At 38.2% G+C, this 22096-nt stretch overlaps 1 protein-coding gene across 2 annotated transcripts in view; it reads right to left on the bottom strand.

Annotated features, from left to right (window-relative positions):
* Positions 1-22096, bottom strand: part of NEBL (nebulette) — a 246373-nt gene that overhangs the window by 178647 nt on the left and 45630 nt on the right. The gene's annotated exons all lie outside the window — the stretch shown is intronic.

Here is a 22096-nt window from a genome sequence, read left to right as displayed (position 1 = left end):
TTCAGCTTTGTCTCTTCTGTAAAAGGTCAGATTCAAAGATTGAGATAAATTCAAGCATCTACTGGAATTACCTTCCTCATACCTCACTCTGACTTAATCAACATTTACAAATGATTAAGATTTAAGAGATTTGTGTGTGTGTTTTCTAACTGCAAATTAACTGTTACTGTTCAGTTACAGAATTCTAACCATGTCTAGAATTACTAGATTTCTATGGAGTTATGTCTCCCCTAAAATATCTATTCTGTATTTGCTTACACATTAAATTTGTGATATTTCTTAACCAGAGAACAGGTAGAAAATATACAAACCAAAATTAATCTCCTAAGCAGAAGGTCAGCTGCATCATATCTTTTTATAATACCAGTTGCCATCACAGGCTATCACATTAAGCTATCTGTTCTCTCCTAAGTTTTGCCTGAAATAACTGTTCTTCTAATTTAAGCAAACTCTAAAAGAAAAGGAGGTTTTAAAAAAAAAAATATTTTCACTTGCAGTAATGCAGATTTGAACAAAATAAACCTGTAAGACAACATAACAAAATTAAACCAATCTTAAAAGAATTGTAGAAAGCTATAAAAATTAGCTATGCTTTAAAAACTAGCACTTCAGTACAGCGTATGCAAAAATTGAAAATTGAAATTAAACAGTGAATAATAATCTAGCAGCCTGGATGTAAACCCAAGCTCACAAACGATGAACAGGTAGGAAGCTCCATCTCAGACCTGCAAGGGCCCAATCTGGTAAATGTGATCCGAGCCCATGTCAACAAATCATGCCAAAAACAGAGAGGAGAAACACAGGTCTCCAATTAAGTCTCACACAGAAGACACATGACAAAATAATTTTTCCAGGATAAAGGTGACAAGGTATTAAGTTGTGCTTGGCTAGGGAGTGTTTAAACTGGCAGATTGAAGAGACATAAGAGTGCTTTAACCTCCTTACCTTGAAACTGTGTCATTCACAGAAGGACATGTAAGATGCAAAGCAGCAGAGAAAGAACCAGCAGGAGGGAGATCTTGCCCACAGCTGACTACTTGATTTGAAATTCGTGCTCAGTTGCACTTGCAGCTCAGAAGCTCCAGGAGGGATTTCTCTGGGTTTTCTCTTTTGTTTTGAGCTTTCTGTGCACGATCGCTTATTTGCATGCAATTATAAAGGCTTTTGTAGTAGGAATAATGTAGCCTGTGGATAATGCAGCTTTGGTATGGCAGCACTTGGGCAATGACATGAACAAGAGATACATCACAATTCCCCAGAAATTATCCAAAGATTACATTCTCTTTGGCTACCTGAATCTAACCCTCTGTATTAAGAACTCTGGCTGCAATTAGTTTGCTTTGGAAAACATTTTTCAATCTTTGCCTTCTGTTCTGCAAGAAACTTTTCAAATATTTAATTTCTGTATCTGTACTTCTTCCTTGAAGTAAAGGAGAAAGTTCCTCCCATATGCTAGCAAAATGCAAGTTCCTTTTTTATGAGAAAAATCCTCTAGAGGAATGAGCTTCTATTGATTTGCAGGAGAGTTAGCAAGCAATAAGGTCCATTAAAAAAAGTAAGGATATTCCACTTGCTTGTTGGGGTAAGCTATAACACCTTTGCTCCTGGAGTGAGTGAAAGTCCACACATCCCATAAAACCAGGCACATGTTGCACACCATGCACTGTGCTACCAGACTGGCACTTCATACACAACTACAGAGACCCATATCTGGAGCTGCCTTCAAAATCTAAAGCTAGGGACCACGTTAAATATTTTGACTCTATCTGGCCCCAAGACTCAGGTTAGTACCTTACTGTTCTCTGTTAGAGGCTGAAAAAATGAACTACTTACTGAAAACAACAAGGCAGAAAATGTTAACATTTTAGATAAAACAGTTCAAGAAATGGGTAGCCAACTCTAATTCCAAATTTCATGATTCTCACCATTTGAAATTTCACTCATAAATTCTACTGTACCAAACTAGTGCAAATGTAAGTCATACATTGAGGAACCCCAAAGAACAGAGAACTGGCCTGCACAGTCATCTTTTAATCACTGGGAGAAGGGACAGCAATGGAAAACAGATCTAGACAGAAGATCTGGAACCTGCAGTGGCTTATTTTAGAATTTAAAATCCCAGTTAATTTTTGAAAACAGTAAAATCTTGTTAACTTCAAACTTTCTTACAGCATGTATCCAAAAGCATTGCCGTTACTCATGTGGCCAGTATTGGCTAAGTTCTACAGAAAAAGCATAGAGGTCACAACATTAAATTACCTTGTACTTACAATACCAAAATCACCAGGAAACCTATTTCAAATACATTTTTCAGACACATGGGTTGTCTGAATTTGCAATGTTCCCATATTGATATTTTGATTTCAAGTAGCTCCCCTGAAAACTGCTTAGAGCCAGCTTGGAGAAGAAGGCCAAGTGCCTCTAGGCCAACACCAGCAGTGTCACACAAGCAGCTGTGCCCATGCTCCAACCACCAAGGAGTGCTGTCTTCCTGCTTCCTCCCAACAACTCTCTCAGAATTAAAAAACACCCCAGGTCTCAGGTGATCTTCTCTTTTCCCCCATTTCTTACATTTTTCTTTTCTCTCTTTTGCAATTTGGTATTTATTATACATAGAAAGATACATTTTTAAGGAGGCAGGCAAGTCTTGCTTCTTGAGAAATTTAGGTCAAAACATTTAAATTTTAAAGATTTGAAAAAATACAGCAGAAGGAGGACACAGTTCATGTCTTATCATATAATACTAAGAATTGTTATAAAACAGATCTCAGCCTAGTAGCATCCAGATTCAGCCAAAAGATCAAAAAGAGTAAAATCCAATCATCATGTACTTCAAAAGTAGAACTGCTAGAATTTTCAGTGGAGCCAGGCATTCACCCTTTCAATAATTTACCTATTCCTCAGCTATGGGATTCCAGTGCCTGGGGAAAGAAAATTAGCCAGTAGCAGACCAAGAGCTACAGCATAGCCTGGAGCTGTGCAGAAATCTATCAGCAGCACAGTAGCAGGCATTGACAACAGATCAAAAAGTGAGAACCACTGCTGGAGAAGGATACACAAAAGATGCACAGAAAGTTCACAGAAGCTTGAAAGGAGGAAGCAACTGTGGAAAAACAAAACAATTAACAAAAATCTGACTGCAACAGCAAATTCTGCCAAAGACACACACACATATTAACATTTCTCACTGCTAGACTGCTGCCAGGGTATCACCCAGTGAGCTCACCCAGAGCTCACCCAGGCTTATACATCACCTAGACACAGAAAACTTCACAGAACTTTAAGAAAACTTCATAATCACCAGTAGCACAAAAAAGGCTGATTATTCAATATTTCCATCATATTTTCCAGATACTGTGCCTATTATTTCTTTCAAAATATCCAGATGAACAAAAGAACATAAATATGAGCAGGAAAAACAAAGACTGAAGCTGAGTTTCTCACCAATTTCACCTGTCAATTCACAGCAGCTGATCTAGCAGGGTAAAGAAACCCACAGTATGACCCATACCCCATCAGCATCTTCCTGTCCTCTTTTAAGGATGCCTGAAAGAGGTATAATTCATGTGTACAGCAATGGCAAATTTTCTTATAGACTTCCTAAATTTTCTTGTTATTTACTCTGTGTTCAACATATCAATATCTCAAGCAGCATAACACTAAATTGTACAAGTGTAATTGCTCCTAGGCAATTGGTAGCACTCAGTATGGGAATTTAAATATGACATCTAAATGGATATCTAAATGTATGGTTTTCAGATACAAGGACCAGCCACAAACAAAAAAGAAGTAAAACTTGCATCTATCCTAATAATGCTTTCTTCTCTGCCAGCTTTTCAAGTGCAAGGACTACAGCATAAGAGAGAATCTTCTAAAAACTTTAATGCCAAAAATCCATGACAATAACATCAGAAATCAAGAACAAGTGATTATCTCTTGCCCACTGCTTGTATTAAGCCTCCCTCTTCCAAGGGAATATTGACTGAAACAATGAATATTTGCTACTAAAAACTGAAATTCTAATTCATGTGGTGCCTAGTGAGGCTACCTGGAACAGAGGCTAGACAGAGTTAAAGGAATAAAGTAGGTATTTATTAAAAAGGCCTTTAAAGGATACACCTTGGGCAGTACAGGAGCCTGGCTGTGGCTCTGCCCAAGACAGACCCCAAGTCACAAGATTTCTCACTTTTTTAAGCTTTGGTCCATTTACATATTGGAGTTAATTGTCCAATTACAGCTTTAGGTCATGAAGTCCTCCCAGATTGCTCTCCTCAGTTGTACTCAACAGTACAATTGTTTGTACTTTTTGGGCCTGAAGCTGCAGCAGTGTCCTTGGTTCTCCCGCTGGAAAAGGATTGTTTTGTTCACCTAAACTGTGGAGAGAACTTGCTAACACTTCAAATGAAGTTCAGAATTATATCCTAATGCAGTAGAGAATCTCAAAAAATGAAAGCTAAAACTTAAGGTGTCATATGCATTCATTCAAAACTTGTTAGGCCATACAGCGCTGGATTACAGCTGTAATGAAACTGGAGTCCAGCTGTTGTGCTCTCCTAAAACTGAAGGTATAAGCCAAAACCTGGGAAACTAAATATGGACCAGTTCCTAGCTTCCATGTTTTCTACTTCTTAACTCTTCTGTTTAAGTTTTCTAGCTTTTAATCCCTATGCTTTTCTTCATTTCTTTAGCAAACCTACAGAGCCAAGCTTCATTGGACAATTCATTGGTGACTCTGAATTCCAAAGTTATCATTCAAGACACAGCAAATACAGTTAAAAATGTCTCTTCAACTGTAAAGTGTATTTAAGCATTTGTCCTCTAAAATGGTGCCATCATCAGCAACTCCAAGCTAGAGTAAAAAAAAGTAACAGAGTTATGTTTACATGTGTGCTAGAGAAAAAGAAAAGGAAAAGCTGCTTTTTTGTCAAGTAAAAATTTTACTAGTTGCTTATTTTATTTTAAATTCTAAGTAGGTATGTTAATTGCGCAGCTTTATAAAATGTCTCTCCTTTAATGTATCCATTTCTATAGAATTAGTATTAATAGAAAAAGTTTATTTAGTTTATAAAAGATATTTAATGCTAGTACATTGTAAAATAATTTGATATTACAGCACATTTGCCTATACAAAATTAATAAATTATACAGGTTTGCTCACAAATAAAGAACACTCTCAGTAGAGCCTGCTTTGGCTTGTTCTGCTGAAAGGATACAAGGATGCAAAAGCAAACACTGTAATTTTTAATGTAAATCCTTGGCAAAAGCCAATATATTACCAATTTAATTTAACACTGTTCTATACAACACATCACAAACTGTTCTGTACACCTCACAATGCAGCATAGGATGTCATATTTCACAGAAGATCTGGTCTGTAAACTTCAAATTCTAAAGCCTGTGTAACTCAATCAAATCACTATTCTTTTTTATGTGTTTATAATGAAAAAGCAACAACCATGTCACATTTCCATTAATACCCTGCAAACACCTACAGAATTTCTGCATACATGATGCTCTCAGCTCCTCATGGACCGTTAATTATTTTAACTAGAACCAGGTGAAGCTGCGATTGCTAATTAAATGCTCCATCAGGGGACAAATACTGTCCCCTCTCCTCTTTGCTTTCTCTCATTTCTCCCTGCTTGAAACAATACTCCCATGTATCTTCCAGTTAAAGTACAGGGGTTTCTGTCATGGCCCTTAGTATTTTCAATTAAAGACTTAGGCAAATGAATGAGTTTTATGTAATTCATAGAGTACAGGCTTTCCCATCACTTTCTTGGACACAGACCCTGAATTCCACCCAAACACTGATCCAGAGACTGAAGCAACCGCACTGCATGTCATCCAAATGGTTTCCACAAGTTTCCACAGAGAAAGTTATTCAAACCATAGACTCATAAAATCAAGGGAAGGCCTGGGCTGAAAGAGACCATAAAGACCATGTAGTCCAACCCCACTAACACGGCCAGGGATGCCACTCATTAGATCAGGTTACCCAAGGCCACAGCCTGGCCTTGAACACTTCCCGGGACAGGGCATCCATTTTGCTTCTTTGCAAACAAGCAGAACCTGATAACATCTCCTGAGCTTTTCATTCTTTCAGGCTGAAGGTCTGCCTCCCAACAACTTCAGGTCAAAAGGCAAAGAAATGTTTTCCATCTCCCCACTTGAACAGAAGAGAGCAGCTGATGAATGGCTGCTGATAGCCTAACAAATTAATCCTTTAGGATGTAAAACAGGCACAAACAAAATCACATATAAGAGGAATGCAAGCAATTCCTAAGTCACTTTACAGAAATGACCTGCCCAAAGCATAAACCAAGTACTTTAACTACAGCAAAATGCAGAGGAAAAGCTATTTCCATGAGATATGTAAAAACTCAGCATGTCAGAGCAGATACATTATCACACTGGCAGATCAAATGCAAAAAGGTGAATTATGGGATAGATGGAGAAGAAAGGAAGTCACTGAACTAATAGTGAAAAGACGTGTGATATGTGTAACATGAAAGGACAAGCTCATGCTTCAGATCACACAGCTTAGTCATTAAAAAGCATTTACACCACAGGAACACAGAGGACCTGGGAAGGTATTGGTAACCATAAAAAAAATAAAAGAAAGTGAAATATCTTCTCCTTTTCCTTTTTATTCCTAAATGCTGCAGGCCACAGATCTGTCAGATGTCGCTGTCTGAGCCCCTTCTACAGCTATTACTACATTTCTGCAAACCCATCAGCCGGATCCTCCATGGCCAGAGCCCTCAGAGGGCAACTGAATCCCTTCAGAATAAAACTGAATACGTGCCTTTGAGTAACAGATAAAGAAAGATGACAGGAAATGCAAAGCAAACTATCTGTAGCTGCTATGTTGAAGTTCACAATTGCAGGAAATGTGTTCACAACTGAAGCTTGCACGTGAATACCTAAAACTGGTCTTATGGTACAAAAACTATTATTTATCCTGTCAGTGCATGATCAGTACCACATCTTTGCTAGCATAACAGACAGTAAAATCATTAAACTATCATCTTAAAAAGTTAATAAATCAAGGTTTCAAGACCACAGAGATTCCTTTAAACTCGTGGACTATATTTCAGCTGGTAAATTACATTATGACAAAAAAAAACCCCTTTTTGTCAAAAAAATCCTATTTCACTACAGTGCTAGTGACCTTGTCACCAAATTTTGTTACAATTACACAGATTATTACAAATAAAGTCTTTCACAAATCCAAAAATAAAATAATTATTTTATAAAAATGAATGAAGAAGACATCAATTAGTTATTTCATTATTTATAAGCAACAATTCAATTTCCACAGAATCATGAAGCTTTCCATTGGGAGTTAGATCATTTTTGTTTCCTACAGACTTCCTAATAATCTATGCATGCAATGATCCAGTCAACCCTGACTGTTCATAGAAATGAAAAGTATATTTCCAATAATTTCTTGCAACTCAGTGAGGAAGAAGCCTGGGTGCTCTTAAGTAGGTCAGTGACCAACATTCCCTGAGTGCCAGGCAAGTCGCATGAAATCACTGATAAAGCACATTGCTTCCTCTACGGGCCTGTTGAAATTCACACTAAAAAGATATTTTAATTTACAAAAACTAAATTTTCTGAATAGTTCAGAAAAAAACCCAGTATTTTAAAGCTGAACAAGCCATAAGCCTTTTGTCAAAACTGAACTGTGCTGCAAATGTCTCTTGGATATGTAATTATATTTCCTTGCCTGTACTGAGATTACTCCTGGGAGCTTCATATGGATATTTACACTGTGGTGGAAGTATACTACCAGACAGGAGCATAGATTTCCTACCATAAATAGCTTTCAACACAAGAACAAATGCACAAAATATCAACACTTTCAATATTCAAACTAGAGCCTTCCCAAATGCTTAAAGCAACTCTTAAGCATCTGCTTAAAACTGCAAAAACTCAGAACAGATTTAAATCTTAAAACACATTGCTCAAATCTGCAAAAGAGCTCAGTTTTGCCAGGCTCCTTCATTTGTCTGATCTCCTGTACCAGCACATGTGAGTCTCTGACTGACAGAGCTCTGTCTGCCTTTTCACAAATATCCAAGGTGTTGAGCATCGTCACTTCTGCTCTACTCAGGAGTAGGAGACCTCCCTTGAGAAAGCCAAGGCACCTGTGGGGCACTGCAGTGGTCAACAAAAGCAAAGAAAGAAAGACCACAGCCAAAGGTTGCTACGCATGTTATTCAAGCGAAAAGTAAAATATCTGAAGAATAGTTGCCCACACTGAAGACTCAATGAACATCCCCAATTTCACTAAAATCCGAATGGTGAAAGGCTATGGTGGGGTCCAAAATAAGTACCTGAAAAAAATTTCACAAGACAGAAATTCCATGGAGTAAAAAGATATCTGGGGGGAGGAAGTTTGAGGGCATACTGAATTAATCTGGTTTTGTCAAAGTTGTTAAAAATGCACAAATTGTGCATTGCTCACTAGTGAAAACCTAAAGCTCCATTTTGATGAGAAGTTGGATATATTACAAAGAATAGGTATTGGGATTACTGTCAACAGAGCTGTTTAATTTCTGCTGTAATAAGAAATAAAATGAAACAACAAAGTATAGCTATTTTCCTGTTCAGAATTTAAAATATATACCTTCCCCATGCAAATACTTTTATGTCTTTTAAGCTCCTTTTTTTTTTCTCCAAGTCTTTTAACATGCCTGTTAATGTCTTCTTGCGTCTTTTAAGGTTCTTGAATTTTTAATAAATTAGGCTGATACTTGGAGCTCAATCTCTGTGAGTTTCTAACTCAGACAGTCTCTAGTCTCATGGCTCCCTATCAGTTATAAAAAATTGATGAGGTCCTTTCCTGAAAATCCAGTTGATCCAGAAGTCTAAAAGCACAGGAGCTAGAGCTGTGGCAAAAGACATTTCTTCAGGTTGACAACAATAATTCCAGGCACTTAAACTTTTATATCTGTATGAGCACATTATAAACATCTAGCAATACTCGATGTAGTGAGGCTGGCTGACATAGAGCAGCCCACATACCACTGCTCAACTCTCCCTTGTCCAAAACAAGGCTACCACATCCAAACTGCCTGAGCCGAGCAGAAGCTGGCCTGTGTGTGAACAGAGCCATGCCTAGGAACTGGCTGGAAGAAAGGACAAGCACAGGCTAAAGTTATTGTGCCTGTCAGCATTTCAGCAATTCAACCATGAGTTTTATACATATCTCTAATTTGCTAATACAGATGAAACAAAGGAGTCTGAGTTGGAGTTCCTATACCACTGAGCTCCCATCCCCTGTGCTCTCCAGGAAGGAACTTCAGCAACTTCTGCTCCACCATTTTAACAATATGTGTTTTGCTCTGTGGTTTTTTCAAATGTTCTTGCATCTTTGCTTCTAATCACAGAATCACAGAAGAGTTGAGGCTAGAAGTGACCTCTAAAAATTTCCAAAGCACAGACAACTAGAGCAGGTTGCTTGCGACCATGCCTAGTCCTCTTCTGAGTATCTCCAAGGACAGACCCACCCTGGGCAGCCTGTGTCAAGTGTTCAATCACTTTCACACTGGCAAGTCAACCTCAAGTTCATCTGTGTGGCCCTTTGCTTCACTCCAGTATGCCTCAGTACTTCAGATCCTCACCAGGGCTGAACAGAGGTAAACAATCATCTCCCTTAACTTGCCCTATTTGACCATATTTTCTAGTAAAACAGAGAAAGAAAAAGACACATATTTAATAACACTCAAATTCTGTTATGGTCATTAGTTTCTTGTCACTACTATTATTTACCTTAATGGTAAATTGCCTGCTGCTGAGAACTCTCATACACAGATCAGGTAGCTTTTTTCTCCCCAAAGCCAACAATTGCTAAGTAAGGTAAATAAGGAAAGGACATCAGCAAATGTTCATAATCAAAGTAAAACCAGCAGTGGGATGAAGGCAAAGCACTGCCTGTGGTCAGGGAAACAAGACTCACTGTCTCAGTGCATTTCACTTCTCGCCCCTTTCTTTTGTTACTGACCTTGTCTCAAATCTCTACCCCTAAACCTGCCTATCAGTTCTTAGCTGAAAGTGTTGGGAAGGAAGCACCAAATGAACAAGGAATCTCACATGCCAGAATGGGGCTCTGTTTCCAACAATAATTCTTGCACAAAGGGCCATCAGTGTACAGCTCTCTCTGTGTGGTGCCAAATACAATGATAGCCTTGCATATGTCCCACCAGAGGTGACTCCGCCACCAGCCTGACAACAGTTGGAGCCTGAAAGAGACACACCGCGGTGACATACTGACTGCTACTAGAGAAGGCTCCACCATCTGCCTCCTGCTACTTGCATGACAATGCAAGCTGCAGTTTAAAACACCCTTGTTATGTTAGATAGCCTTAAGCCTCTCTCTGCTCATGCCCTGCGTGGGCAACGTAGCTTCCCTTTACACAGGATGCCTGCCATCAACAGGAACACAGCTAGCAGAACAAGAGAAGCACTCATCCCCTTCTGTCTAGCGCTCATCAGACCATATCTACAATCCTGCATCCAGCACTGAGCTGGAAATGCCAGAAAGATCAATAAACCAGAGTCAGATCAGTGAGGGCTAACAAGTTGGTCAGCTGGCTGAAGACTTGCCCCATGAGTACAGGCTAAGCAATCATGGCTTGCTCAGCCTGGGAAAGGGGCATTGAAGCAACCTTCCAACACTTGCCAGGAGTTGGAAAAGAAAGACAGAGAGAAATTCTGCAAGGAGTATCAAATATAGGGAGTCAGGCTTTTTACAGTGATGTCTTGTGAGAACACAATAGACTATGAGCATGAATTGAAAAAAGAGGGGTTCAGGCTTGATATAAGAAGAAACCCTTCTACCATAAGGACAGTCAACTAGTGGAAAGGATTACTTAAAGAAGTTATACAGTCTCCACTGCTAGATGTTTTCAAGATTTGAATGGTCACAGCTGACTCTTTTCTTAGCAGGACCTCCTCAGGTTCCTTCAGTCTGAACTATCCTAATATGATCCTAAGATAGGAGCCCCTCACATTTCTAGGGCTCTGTAGAGACATCTTTGAACTGGTGGGCTCTCACATTGAGAAAAGTGGTGTCCATGCCCAGCAGAACTTTAGATAGCTGGTAAAATCTGAGTCTTAGTTCCTTCTTGAACTATATGAAGATTGTGCACCTGCTTGCACTGTACCTCAGCACACTAGAAAAGGAAATAGACATCAGAATAGGAAATGTACTGCAACAGTGCAGCAGCCCTTGGATGGGTTTTCCCTGAGTTTCATTAAAGTCAAAGACAGACATGCAACAACCAGGCTGAGCTGGGTGCAGAAGTAAGGAGATGCCAACACCTCAGCTGTCTTGACATGAGGTAAGCAGTGATAACTTATCTAGCTATGTATCTATAAATGAGTCACATGTATAAGCATATGCTTCAAACCTCATGCATGAAGTAAAGTTAAACAGAATAGATTTGGTATAATGAAAAACAAGTTCTGTAAATATGCTACAGAGTACTCCTGCATCATGCTGTAGTTCAGTAGCCCTCAGCAAGAATCTTGTCAGTGCACAGAAATGGGCCACTAAAAACCAGGACTGAGGACAAAACATGACATATAGGAAAAATTTACAACATCCTTTATAAGGTAATGGCCATTTTTTTCTGTTTTCCCAGGCTATAGTAACTAAATGTTATTACAACATGAGTTATAGTAACTATAATATGAGTTACAGTATAGTGTTGTCACTATACTGTAACTCACATGTCACTGCTACCCTTATACTGAATAACCTACCTCATCCTTGTTTATAACACATTCCTCCAACTGCTGTGATAAACACACGCACACACATCTACTACAAAATACTCCACTGAGACCCCTATCAGTCCAAAAGCACTCCAGCCACAACTGCCTTTGAAGGAAGCAAAGGTTACCCAGGCTAAGCAGCAGCTGCTCTTGATGCACACAAGCAGCAGGGGCTGTCACTGGAACAGAAAGACAGCGAACATTTGGGTCAGCAGATGAAAGTGGACTGTGCTGGATGTGACAACAACACAGCTCCAAGCAGCTCTGAGAAACACTTCAATGGGAATGTAGCATAGCTTCCCATCCACAGCTTTCTGTCCTGCTAACAGGACTTGGCTTTAGGTTGGGAAGGCCTCTTAAGGATTTTCACTGCTGTCCCACTTGTAGATTACAGCCTAAGAAAAACCTCATTATTCCAAAGTCTAACAGCTTGAAACATCAGATATTTGTACAGCACCTTAATTATTCTCTGTAAGAGACCCAAGGTGCAAGCAAAAGGCAAAGTACTAGAAATATGCAATAATTCAAAGACTGAGAGGGTGCCCAGATAAAACAATTAGTCCTTCAATTGAAAAACTTCTTCAGTTATACTCTCCTTTGAATGTGGATCACAGGCCTCTTAAGATTAAGAGGTAATTTTTGTAACTTTCTATTTCTTGATTTCTAAAACAAATTGATAAAACAAAAACAAATTGATGCAGCAGAAATTTTTAACACCCAACCAATTTCAAATGTTACACATCTATATGCAGTCAGAACAGCAAATGCAACATTATCTCCTGTCTTTGGTCAATTCTGCAACTTTGGGTTCTACCAATTACTTTTCTATTTCTTTTTCCAGCGAGTCTGAGAACATGAACCCAGTTAATAGAAGCAACCCAGAGATACACACTCTTGCCAAATGGGACCTAATCCATATTAGCCTTAGGTACAGGGTTTGAGTTAAAGCAGATTTGTGCTTTCCATTTTCTTTCATTTGAGTTGATCAGCTCAATTTGATCTTCTGTTTTTAAAGACAGGTTCCACTGAGATTAGAAAACTAACCTTTCCCTCTGAGAGGCAGAATCATCTGAATTGAGGGCACACAAGGAAATGTTGATGGGGAAAAGGCAGCAGTGTGACAAAGTACTCAGTTGTATCTCAGGAAAAAAAGAGGGAGAGGCTGAGGGAGAGGCTGAAGGAGAGCCTCAAAAATGTTTCATAACAGAGGGAAGTGGAAGAGAGTAGCTGAAGAATAAGGCATAAACTATTTTATTTCCTGCCATTATGTTATTAGCTGACAGCGACAGAGAGGGAAAATGAGTCAACCATGCTAGACAAACAAAAACTCCACATTGCTATCTCTGTCCCAAAGAAAAGACGACAGGATGGTCTTTTAGAAACATAGCATGAAAACTCAAACTACAAGCAGGTCTCTTATGCTTTGTATCATACATTGAGCCCTGAAATGTCAGGAGATCTGAACATGACTATCTATCTCTGTCACTAGGAAAGAGAATACAATTACAGATCAATGGGAGCCACTCCCTGATTTATGAATCTCATATCCCTCCTAATTCTTCTCATAAACATCATGAATCCATATGGTGTCCAAGTGTTACATTCTGTATTTGATTTAGGTTAAAGATATTTAAAACAAACAGAACCAGACCCAAGATGTTTCTATGCAATTAAAGAGTTACCCACTGACTCCTTCTTAGCCAAGCCTCAGCAATGAAGAGTGTCCTTTATAATTCAAGTGCATTAAATCAGATTTAAAGAACTTCCCATTTAGAAGATAACATAGAAACAATGGGCTTTTTATTAAAAGATGCTCAAAAAAAATCTCGTGTGGAATTGCAAACCTGCTCCATCTGCACTTTTTAAGTGATGTAGACCCTAAGCAAGGTCTCTGGTCCCTGCTCTGTAAAGGCTACCATTTAAAATTGTCTTTTTTTTTTTAGCTACAGCTCAGAGTTCTGGGTAAAGAGCCTGATGTCTGCAAGTAGACAACAGTAAACCTGCAAAAGCCAGCAGCAGGGAAAGGCAACTTTACCAATAGCACAGAGTGTCACTGTAGAAATCTGTAACAAAAATGTGGGGGGAAAAAACAGCAGGGAAGGGCAGCCAGGCCAAGAAATTAAAATACAGACACACACATACACAGAGTTTCATATATATGAAGTGACTGAGGCAAAAAGATAGGAAAGAGAAAATTAGTGAGGGAAAAAGGCAGATGAAATTGAAAGTAATGGTTTATTGCAGTTTGGGGAAAATGACTCAGCATTCCACAATCTACAATCTACTCTGGCCTCCAGTCCAAAGCCTGCAATTTTTTTCAATCTCTAGATATTGATTAGGTTAGAAATCACAAATACAGGAACTGCATAGGAGGGTAAATTGCTCCCTCACAACTGCATCAGTCAGATTTGCACAGAAGGAAACACGGAGGAGGGCACAATCATCCCCAACAAACAGCAGTGCCGAAGCAGTCGCTAGAAGAGAGTGTCATTGTCAGCACAACTGTTGGCTGAGCACAAAAAGAAGGAGAAAAGTGTAATAAGAAAAATTGTCACAAGCTGACCTTCAGACAATAACACAATATGAGTCAGAATATGGACTATGGCTATTGATAGTTATTTACTGGACAGGAAATTAATATGCAGTGGGGGTTTTGTTTGGCTGGGGGGGCAGGGTGGGCGGTGGTTGTTTTTTCACTTTCAGACTGTTACTCTGAAGATAAACCATTATCCTCTCTAAGAGGTGTGAAGCCAATTGCAAATACAGTGATGTTCTGCCCCCACAGTAAATAGTAGCTGTCAGTTTGTTGCTGAGCTGAAGCTGGGGCTCTCTGCTTCCAGAGAATGCACCACATGATGGGTTTGCTGCCCATAATGGGTACAGTCTACTGCCCAGACATCACTATATGCAAAAAATCACTAACACTTTTTAAGGTCAATGAAAAGAAACAACTCACATGGTTATAGCCAAAGCCAACAACTATGCAAAATTTGCTGACAGATCCCCAATGCTGATAGCTAAACCAATCACCAATAGCTGTGTTTGAATTAGGACCATCTTAAAGCATATGCACTTCTTATGCTTTCTTCAGTAAAAGCTTAATGGGCTCTGCTGATGGGATCTGTGATAAATCGATCCGCTCAAGGGACCATCTGCAGCCTCCAGTCAAAAAGACAGAGTCCTGGCCAGCCTGAAGCTGGCATGCTGCCTACTGCTATGTGAACCATGACAAAATTACAGATGGGGCATGAGCTAAAATGAACAAACCTGAACACATTACACAAACACCTCAGTAAAAATGTACAGCTCTGTCTGGGTTAGTAAAATGCTGCCAGTGCATATTTTTGGGTTTTGGAGACAGTCTCCATCTGTAATACAGCCTCAAGAATGTATGCTCCACCCAAAAACATCTCACAGATATCAAAAACTTCTCACTGATTTCACTGTCAAATTTGGCAAAGGCATAACAACATACAAGTGTTGAGAAAATTGTGAAATCTCTGTGATCTCTAACGAAAAATCTGACACTGGGTCAAGTTTCAGCTGAACAATTCTCTAGCAACAGTTTTACTTGGGCTATATAACCCTTCTTCTCAGACTTTTCAAGGCCCAAGTGCATCTCCTGACCAGCAGGTCATTACTGGTACAGTAAGTTGTGTCAGTGTACCAAAACAGGAGTAGATAAGTGAGTGGTAAGGCAACAAAGATCAGACTTTCCTCCAAAAAAGGAACTGACTGTAATCAGTTTGTCACAATCAGCCTAGAATTTAAATTAGCAATCTCACTGCAGTAACCTACAAGGCTACCTCTACACATCAAGGGAGAAAGCCAGGCACCTCTAAATGGTGACCCATTGCAGTCTCAAAGAGCTAAGTTACTTCTCTGTATAAAAGGTAGATCCAGAAGGGAAAAAAAGCCAGAACCCATCACCACTCCCTCCATGGAACCTTCTGGAAGACAGTGGCTCACACCAGTCAATGGATAGCACCCAGCTTTTTGAGAGCTTCCCAGCAGATAGCACTATTTATTGAGAATCTTATTTAATGCCAAAACACTGCAAAGTACTATTCAGTTTCTTTTTCCACTGTCATCAGGCCGCCATTTGTCCTATCCAGTCTCTCTGCACATACCTTTTCCCTCTTTGAAGCCTTGAGAGCAGACATTTAGTTAATGAGATAATCTTCATAACCATTGAGAGCAGAGTAAATAACTATACTGCAGAAATAAACTTGAAATTATTCTCACCCTGAGTTTCACTAAATGGCTGGAGACAATGAAAAGAATAGTTGAGAAAGAACAGACCAGCATTTCCACATGCATATAAATTATTGAAGTGCAGCAGATAGAAGAGCTTCCCCCAGCCTCAGCCTACTCAAGATTCCTCTATTCTAGGCACTGATTATATTTATATTTCACTTGTGAAAAGTATACTAAATACTAAAAAATATTTATGCCTCCAGTTCACTCAGTAATTTTTGTTCAAGTGTGATAGTGAACTTTAGAGCATTGCTGTTAAATGGAAATTTAAAAAATACATTAAGAAGTGAGAATTTTCTTTTTATAGCTGTTGACAGTCTAGCTGCAGAGTAATAACACACAGAGTAAGAGGAAATATTACTGTTATTAGGAGCCATGATATTTTAAAATTGACTAATCTTGATTACATAAAATGCTAATGCATTCTATAAACTTTTCACAACAAAGATGCCTCAAATCAAGAAGGCCCAAAAAGACATTAAATGGAGCATACCTTCCCAGAAAGAACTATTAGGCAACTACAAAAAGGCACTGGATTTCGATTAATGGGGTTTAGTGCAACAATTACCTCAGAGTTCATGTATTATTCATATAAATACTTGCAAGTTGGTACAAAACTGAGTTTGTTAGCTCAGATTTCTACATCAGGGAGGAAACACAAACAATATTCTTGCTGCAACAAACTATTCTGACCTTCAGCAAAAACAGGGGAAGGAGTTCAGGTCGATAGCAATTGGTACGAGCAGACCTGGGAACCTGAATGAGATATTAATGAGTCCTGACACTCCTTCCTGAGAAATAATCACTGGATCTTATCAGCTATGCTTGCTTTTTAGCAAAGAATGCTGCTGCACAGTATTATTTTGGCTTCAAATTGAACACAATACAGCACATGTTGCCTGATTTGGAAAAATCTATACCACTTTCTACACTTGGGAAAATTACAGTCTTTATCACAAGAAAGCAAAAGCGTAGGTGACATGTAACATATTTTTTTTCCTCTCTTGTATGAAAGAACTCTGGTTAAAGAAAATAAAAATTTTAGAAGCCTCTATTTATCTAGATGCTTTTTTATAAATCAAAATACTAATCAATGTTTTATCTTTTATCACATTTCTGGGAAAAGTTTTCTAAATATTTATTTTTATACCAAATCTAAGTGACCATAAAGCTATTCTTAAAAAACTGAGAACTGCAAAGAAACTTTTCAGGGCAATGATTGCTTCCTTTACAGAAAAGTAGGGAGGCCTTATCTACATTTCATGCAGTATCATACAGTTTTTTTGAACCACTTCAGTTAATTTCCATGTGTTTTTCTCTGATAAACTCTTTTTCTGCTGATGGCAAATTTGACAACATAGAAACAGGGACAGAATAATTTCTCTTACATTCCTAGAGCCAGATTACAGAGAAATTAACCAATTTTTCTTAACAATATTTTACTCTTATTCCAACATGCAGAATAGCCATGCAGTCTCAGCTGCTGAGGTGTTGAAAAGTCCTACTGGTAACATGCTTGAAATTTAAAACTAACTGAAATTCACCTATTTGTAGGTACATGGTACCTGCACAAACACCACACACTTTATTATAAATCTTTCACACTGACAAAATTTCTGGTTTAGCATCAGATTGTTCAACGGTCACTACAATTTCAATTTCATTTTTATGGCTTAAGTTTTGAATTTCTTCAATTGGTTTCTCCAGTTGAAAATGCATTACTATTTGCAAAGAATTTCTCTAGTTCTTTCTATTTTTCACACCCTCTGTGAAGTTGTCCATCATGTTCTACTGTGGAAGAGCTCTTGGGAGTATTTTTCTACTCTGTTTTTGAGATCTTATGAGACTGCCATCTAGAAGGCAGAACGTTTTCCTAAAGATTTTGAATCACAATCATCAACAAGCAATAAAATCATCCTTGATGCTGCCAACTTCTGGTCACCTAGAGTTTGTGACATGTGATTTTTGCTTTTTTTTTTCACCACCTAAGCTGTGGGGATTTTTTCCTTACCCTCTAAGCACACTACTGAAGTTCCATCCAGGATTTTCTCCCCAGGCAGTAGCCATTTCCCTGTGGCAAATTCAATCTCATGGCAATCCCCAACTTGGGCCCTTTTTCCTCCTTTTCTCTACAAAATTTACACCAAAAAAATTTCCATTCTGCCCAAAGCTTCCAGTTGTGACTTTGCTGCCATGACCTAATCTGTCAGGGAGTGGTCAGAGGGCCCTAAACCAAAGATGTCTTTTGAAGGACAAGGGGGAAACAACACTATTCTGCTACTAACAGCACAGTAAGAAGACAATATTTAAAAAGAAGAAAATAGAAATCTTCTGCTCAATAAATTACAGCATATGACCTTTCATGCTCTTAATACCAGGCTATCTCAATGCTTTGGAAGGGGAAGAAGCTGACAGCAGAAAAAGAAGAGCTTGCATAAAATCTGTACCTGCAAGTCGTTATTTGGACCTAAGGTAATGAAAAGGGGGGGGGGGGGGGGGAGGAAGGGAAGGAAAAGAAAAGAAGGAAAAGGAGCAAGGAAAAGGAGCAAGGAAAAGGAGGAAGGAAAAGGAGGAAGGAAAAGGAGGAAGGAAAAGGAGGAAAAGAAGGAGGAAGATTTCTCCTTTCATGTCAGATTATCTGCAATGCAGTAAAATATAAAATAGATGTTTGAAAATTTAAAAGCTGCGAAGGAGAGAGATCATTAAAAATACTGTCTAGACAGTCTTTTTAATTCTTAGAAAAGCACAGTTTCTTTTCAAAAGGATTATAGTGTAAATCTGACTTTGATATGAACAATAACTTATGATGCCCCAAATCATTATGCCTCTGAACTCAAAAACTGCAGGAGTAAAAGCTGGCCATGAGAATCATCAATACAAACACTCATTGCCTCAAACAGCAAGGACAAACTTCACTACAATTATCTATTGCTCTATAATGCAATAGATAATAAATATGGCATTAAATCCTGGTATCAGTTAAACTCTTCCAAGCACTTCATGAAAATGTTCAATTTTTTTTTCCTGCTCTGCTATTCAAAGTGCTGGACAAGTATTACATTAGCGTGTGTGGAGAAGATCATCTACTAAATACAACTATGGAAGGAACTAGAAAGTATTTAGTGTTTCTTTTCAGAACTGCCATAACAGTCCCGTAGAAGAGCAAAAGGTAGAACCTGTACAGTTCCAGAATATTATACCTTTGGAATGGGTCACCAGCTTACTTGCTCCCTGAGTTTCTTCCCAAGTTCCATTAAAGCACAACAGTACTTTCCCTGATAGAAACTCTTTTGTTCTGTGTCCATATTACAATGTCATGCCATGAAAATGTCATTTTCCCATTTTTGCTATCATTAGTTTAAAACCAAAAAGCTTGCATTACAATTTTAAACTTTCCATAGGCTCAAACTACTCTGAGAATTTAATACAGTATCTAGACATATGCAAAATGTCAAAAATTTTAATTAAAAAAAAACAGTATTCTGGTTTGATCTATCTGTCCACTCTCAGTAATATTTAATAAATTTCATCAGTCTTCCCAGTTAACAAAAGACAAAACTGCATTTTGCCATCAAAAGCAAGTATTATGCATAACTTCTTTAGGATTTTTTTTTTTAATAAAGAAAAATTTAGGTAGGCTTTTATTCAAATCTTATTAGCTGCTATTATTTTGTGTAGGAAACAACAGTGCCTGGGCAGCTGAGAGGATCCTGGCCTTAGGAATGCAGTTCTTGAAACTCACTGTAGTGCACTGTATTAAAGGCAAATTCTGATACCAGAGACTAGGGCAGAAAACCAAATTATGCTTTCAAGATTTGAAGACTGAAGCTTTCTACATCCTGAACATATGCACTCTGAGAACTTCTGTTAAAGAAAATCATCTCCAAGATTACTGCAGTTCCAAAAGATCTGAGCACTTCTGGGGTTTCTCATACCAATGGTGTGACTCCATGTCACATTTCTAGGAGTCTTCTGCCCTTGCAGGAAGAATTTTGGTTTCACTGTGTCTAAAATCTGCAGCACAAGGGTACTCCCCTTACTCCACAAAAAATATTTCATTATTATGAAATGTACCACCCAAGTGGATTTCATTGGTCCTGTTCTTTTAAAATACACATCAATCTCCCAGGCAGCATTGTAAATAGCTTCCAAGTAAAAGTACTTTGACATTGGTCTGACAGGCAGCTTCCACCTTAAGAAACTGAAAAAACTCCATGTTGCACCTGCAATGCACTTTTACCAACGCTTTTCACAAATACTTCTAAAGCTCTGTGCAGAGAGGAAGAGATTTGAAATTCATTTCCAGAAAATATTAAATCAGTTCTGGTCCTTTCTTAAATTTAACTGCCAATGCTAACTCTGTAACCTTTTTGTAAAGCACTAAAAATTAACTTTCTTAACTCACAAAAACCTGAGATATTTATCAAAACAACAATCTGTATATCTTTATCCTATTTTGCTACTGTTTTAAGTTATGCATTATCAGTATTATTCTATCATATCTGCAGTAACCAAGTCTCTTTATAATACAAATTAACCTCACTTTTTCTTAAGCTTGATTCACCAAATTAGATAAATGAATGCAGCACATTCAAGAATAATCAATTTTAATTCAAAATTTTGTTCTAGCTTAACTAAATCATAACAAAACTTAATAAAAGTAACTCAATATTGGAACAACAGTGGAGGGTACTGTAGTTCAGAGATATCTACCAATTCCATCACCACTATTCTTTCTTACAATACATAAAAAATAATAGAAAAAATATTTAGTAATCCCTCTAAACTTGAATTACACATTATGCAATAGCTGAAGCTTCAAACTTCCAAGAAAAGACAACAGGTTGTATGATTTAATATTTCATCCAACAGAAGATCATCCCATATTTAGATAGGAAATGTGCCACTTCTTCCAAGTTTCCTCCCCTCATTCTGCAGTTAAAATGAGTTTCCCGTAAGCATCCATCAGATATATTATCACAGATTTCAATCACAATTTATATTTCTCATGCAAAAATTATTTGCATTACCTGCACACAAGAATATTATGTCAAAGGGCAAACAAACATCCTCCATTCCATCATACCCTTCTCTGCAAAGTGCTACTCTGTAGGAGGATCAGCACTAAGATACCCAGAAGAGTGCTGCAGCAATGGCTAAAACAAATATTTATTTGTACTATATGCCTTGTATTCCCATACAAACATTTTCAGTATAAATTTTTTTCAACTATTTATCAATCCTCTGGTAGCCTCAATGCAACTATCCTTGCTAGATTATCTCTTTAGTCACATATCCATTTATCTTGCACTTACTGGCCATAACAGCTGCCCATAATAACCTTAAGTGTACAGAGGGATCCTGCTGCTGTAGAAGCAACAGAAATTTGTGGGCACTGCAATGAAAATGCACTACCAGACCTAAATTTAGAGAAGACAGGCAAAGTTTCACCATCTCAGCCCTTTGCAACAGACCAGACTGTTACTGAACCAAACCTGCTCAGTAATTAAGCCTCTCTGATTCAGCCACCTCACATTAACTGTTCTTTGGTGAACAGCCTTTTCTAAGTTCAAAACTTAAAAGCCAAAACCAAAGCTAATGATTAACATGCTGATTAAATGCTTAACACCACCAAGTTACAGTGTGCTGCAATGTTTCTTCTTTTCTTTCAACAACTGTATCAAGAATATTTATTCTTCCGTTGAATAACATTCACTAAACACTTCATCAAACAAAGCCAACATTACAGCCCATTAATTTTTCACTTTGGTCTAACGCCAAAACCAGTTAAAATACCTCACTATCTTTCATCCTGCAAATAATCACGTTAATATGCATCTCCCTTCCCCCAGCCCAAACAGTACCATATACATACTTTGCACTGCTCCTTGGTAAAATCTGTTACAAAAAACACACCACCACTCGCCCCAAAAAGAGAACAGATTTGCCAAAGCAACTCCCTTGAAATCTCAGAAATGAGGTCACAGCATCTCCTATTATAGTCTGAATTTTATCAAGGCCTTCATCAGCAACTAAGGAAAAGAACACA

Source organism: Zonotrichia albicollis, chromosome 1 (assembly GCF_047830755.1).
Source record: "Zonotrichia albicollis isolate bZonAlb1 chromosome 1, bZonAlb1.hap1, whole genome shotgun sequence".
NCBI lineage: Eukaryota > Metazoa > Chordata > Aves > Passeriformes > Passerellidae > Zonotrichia > Zonotrichia albicollis.
The sequence above is the reverse complement of the archived record's forward strand: the minus strand, read 5'-3'. Positions and strand labels throughout refer to the sequence as shown.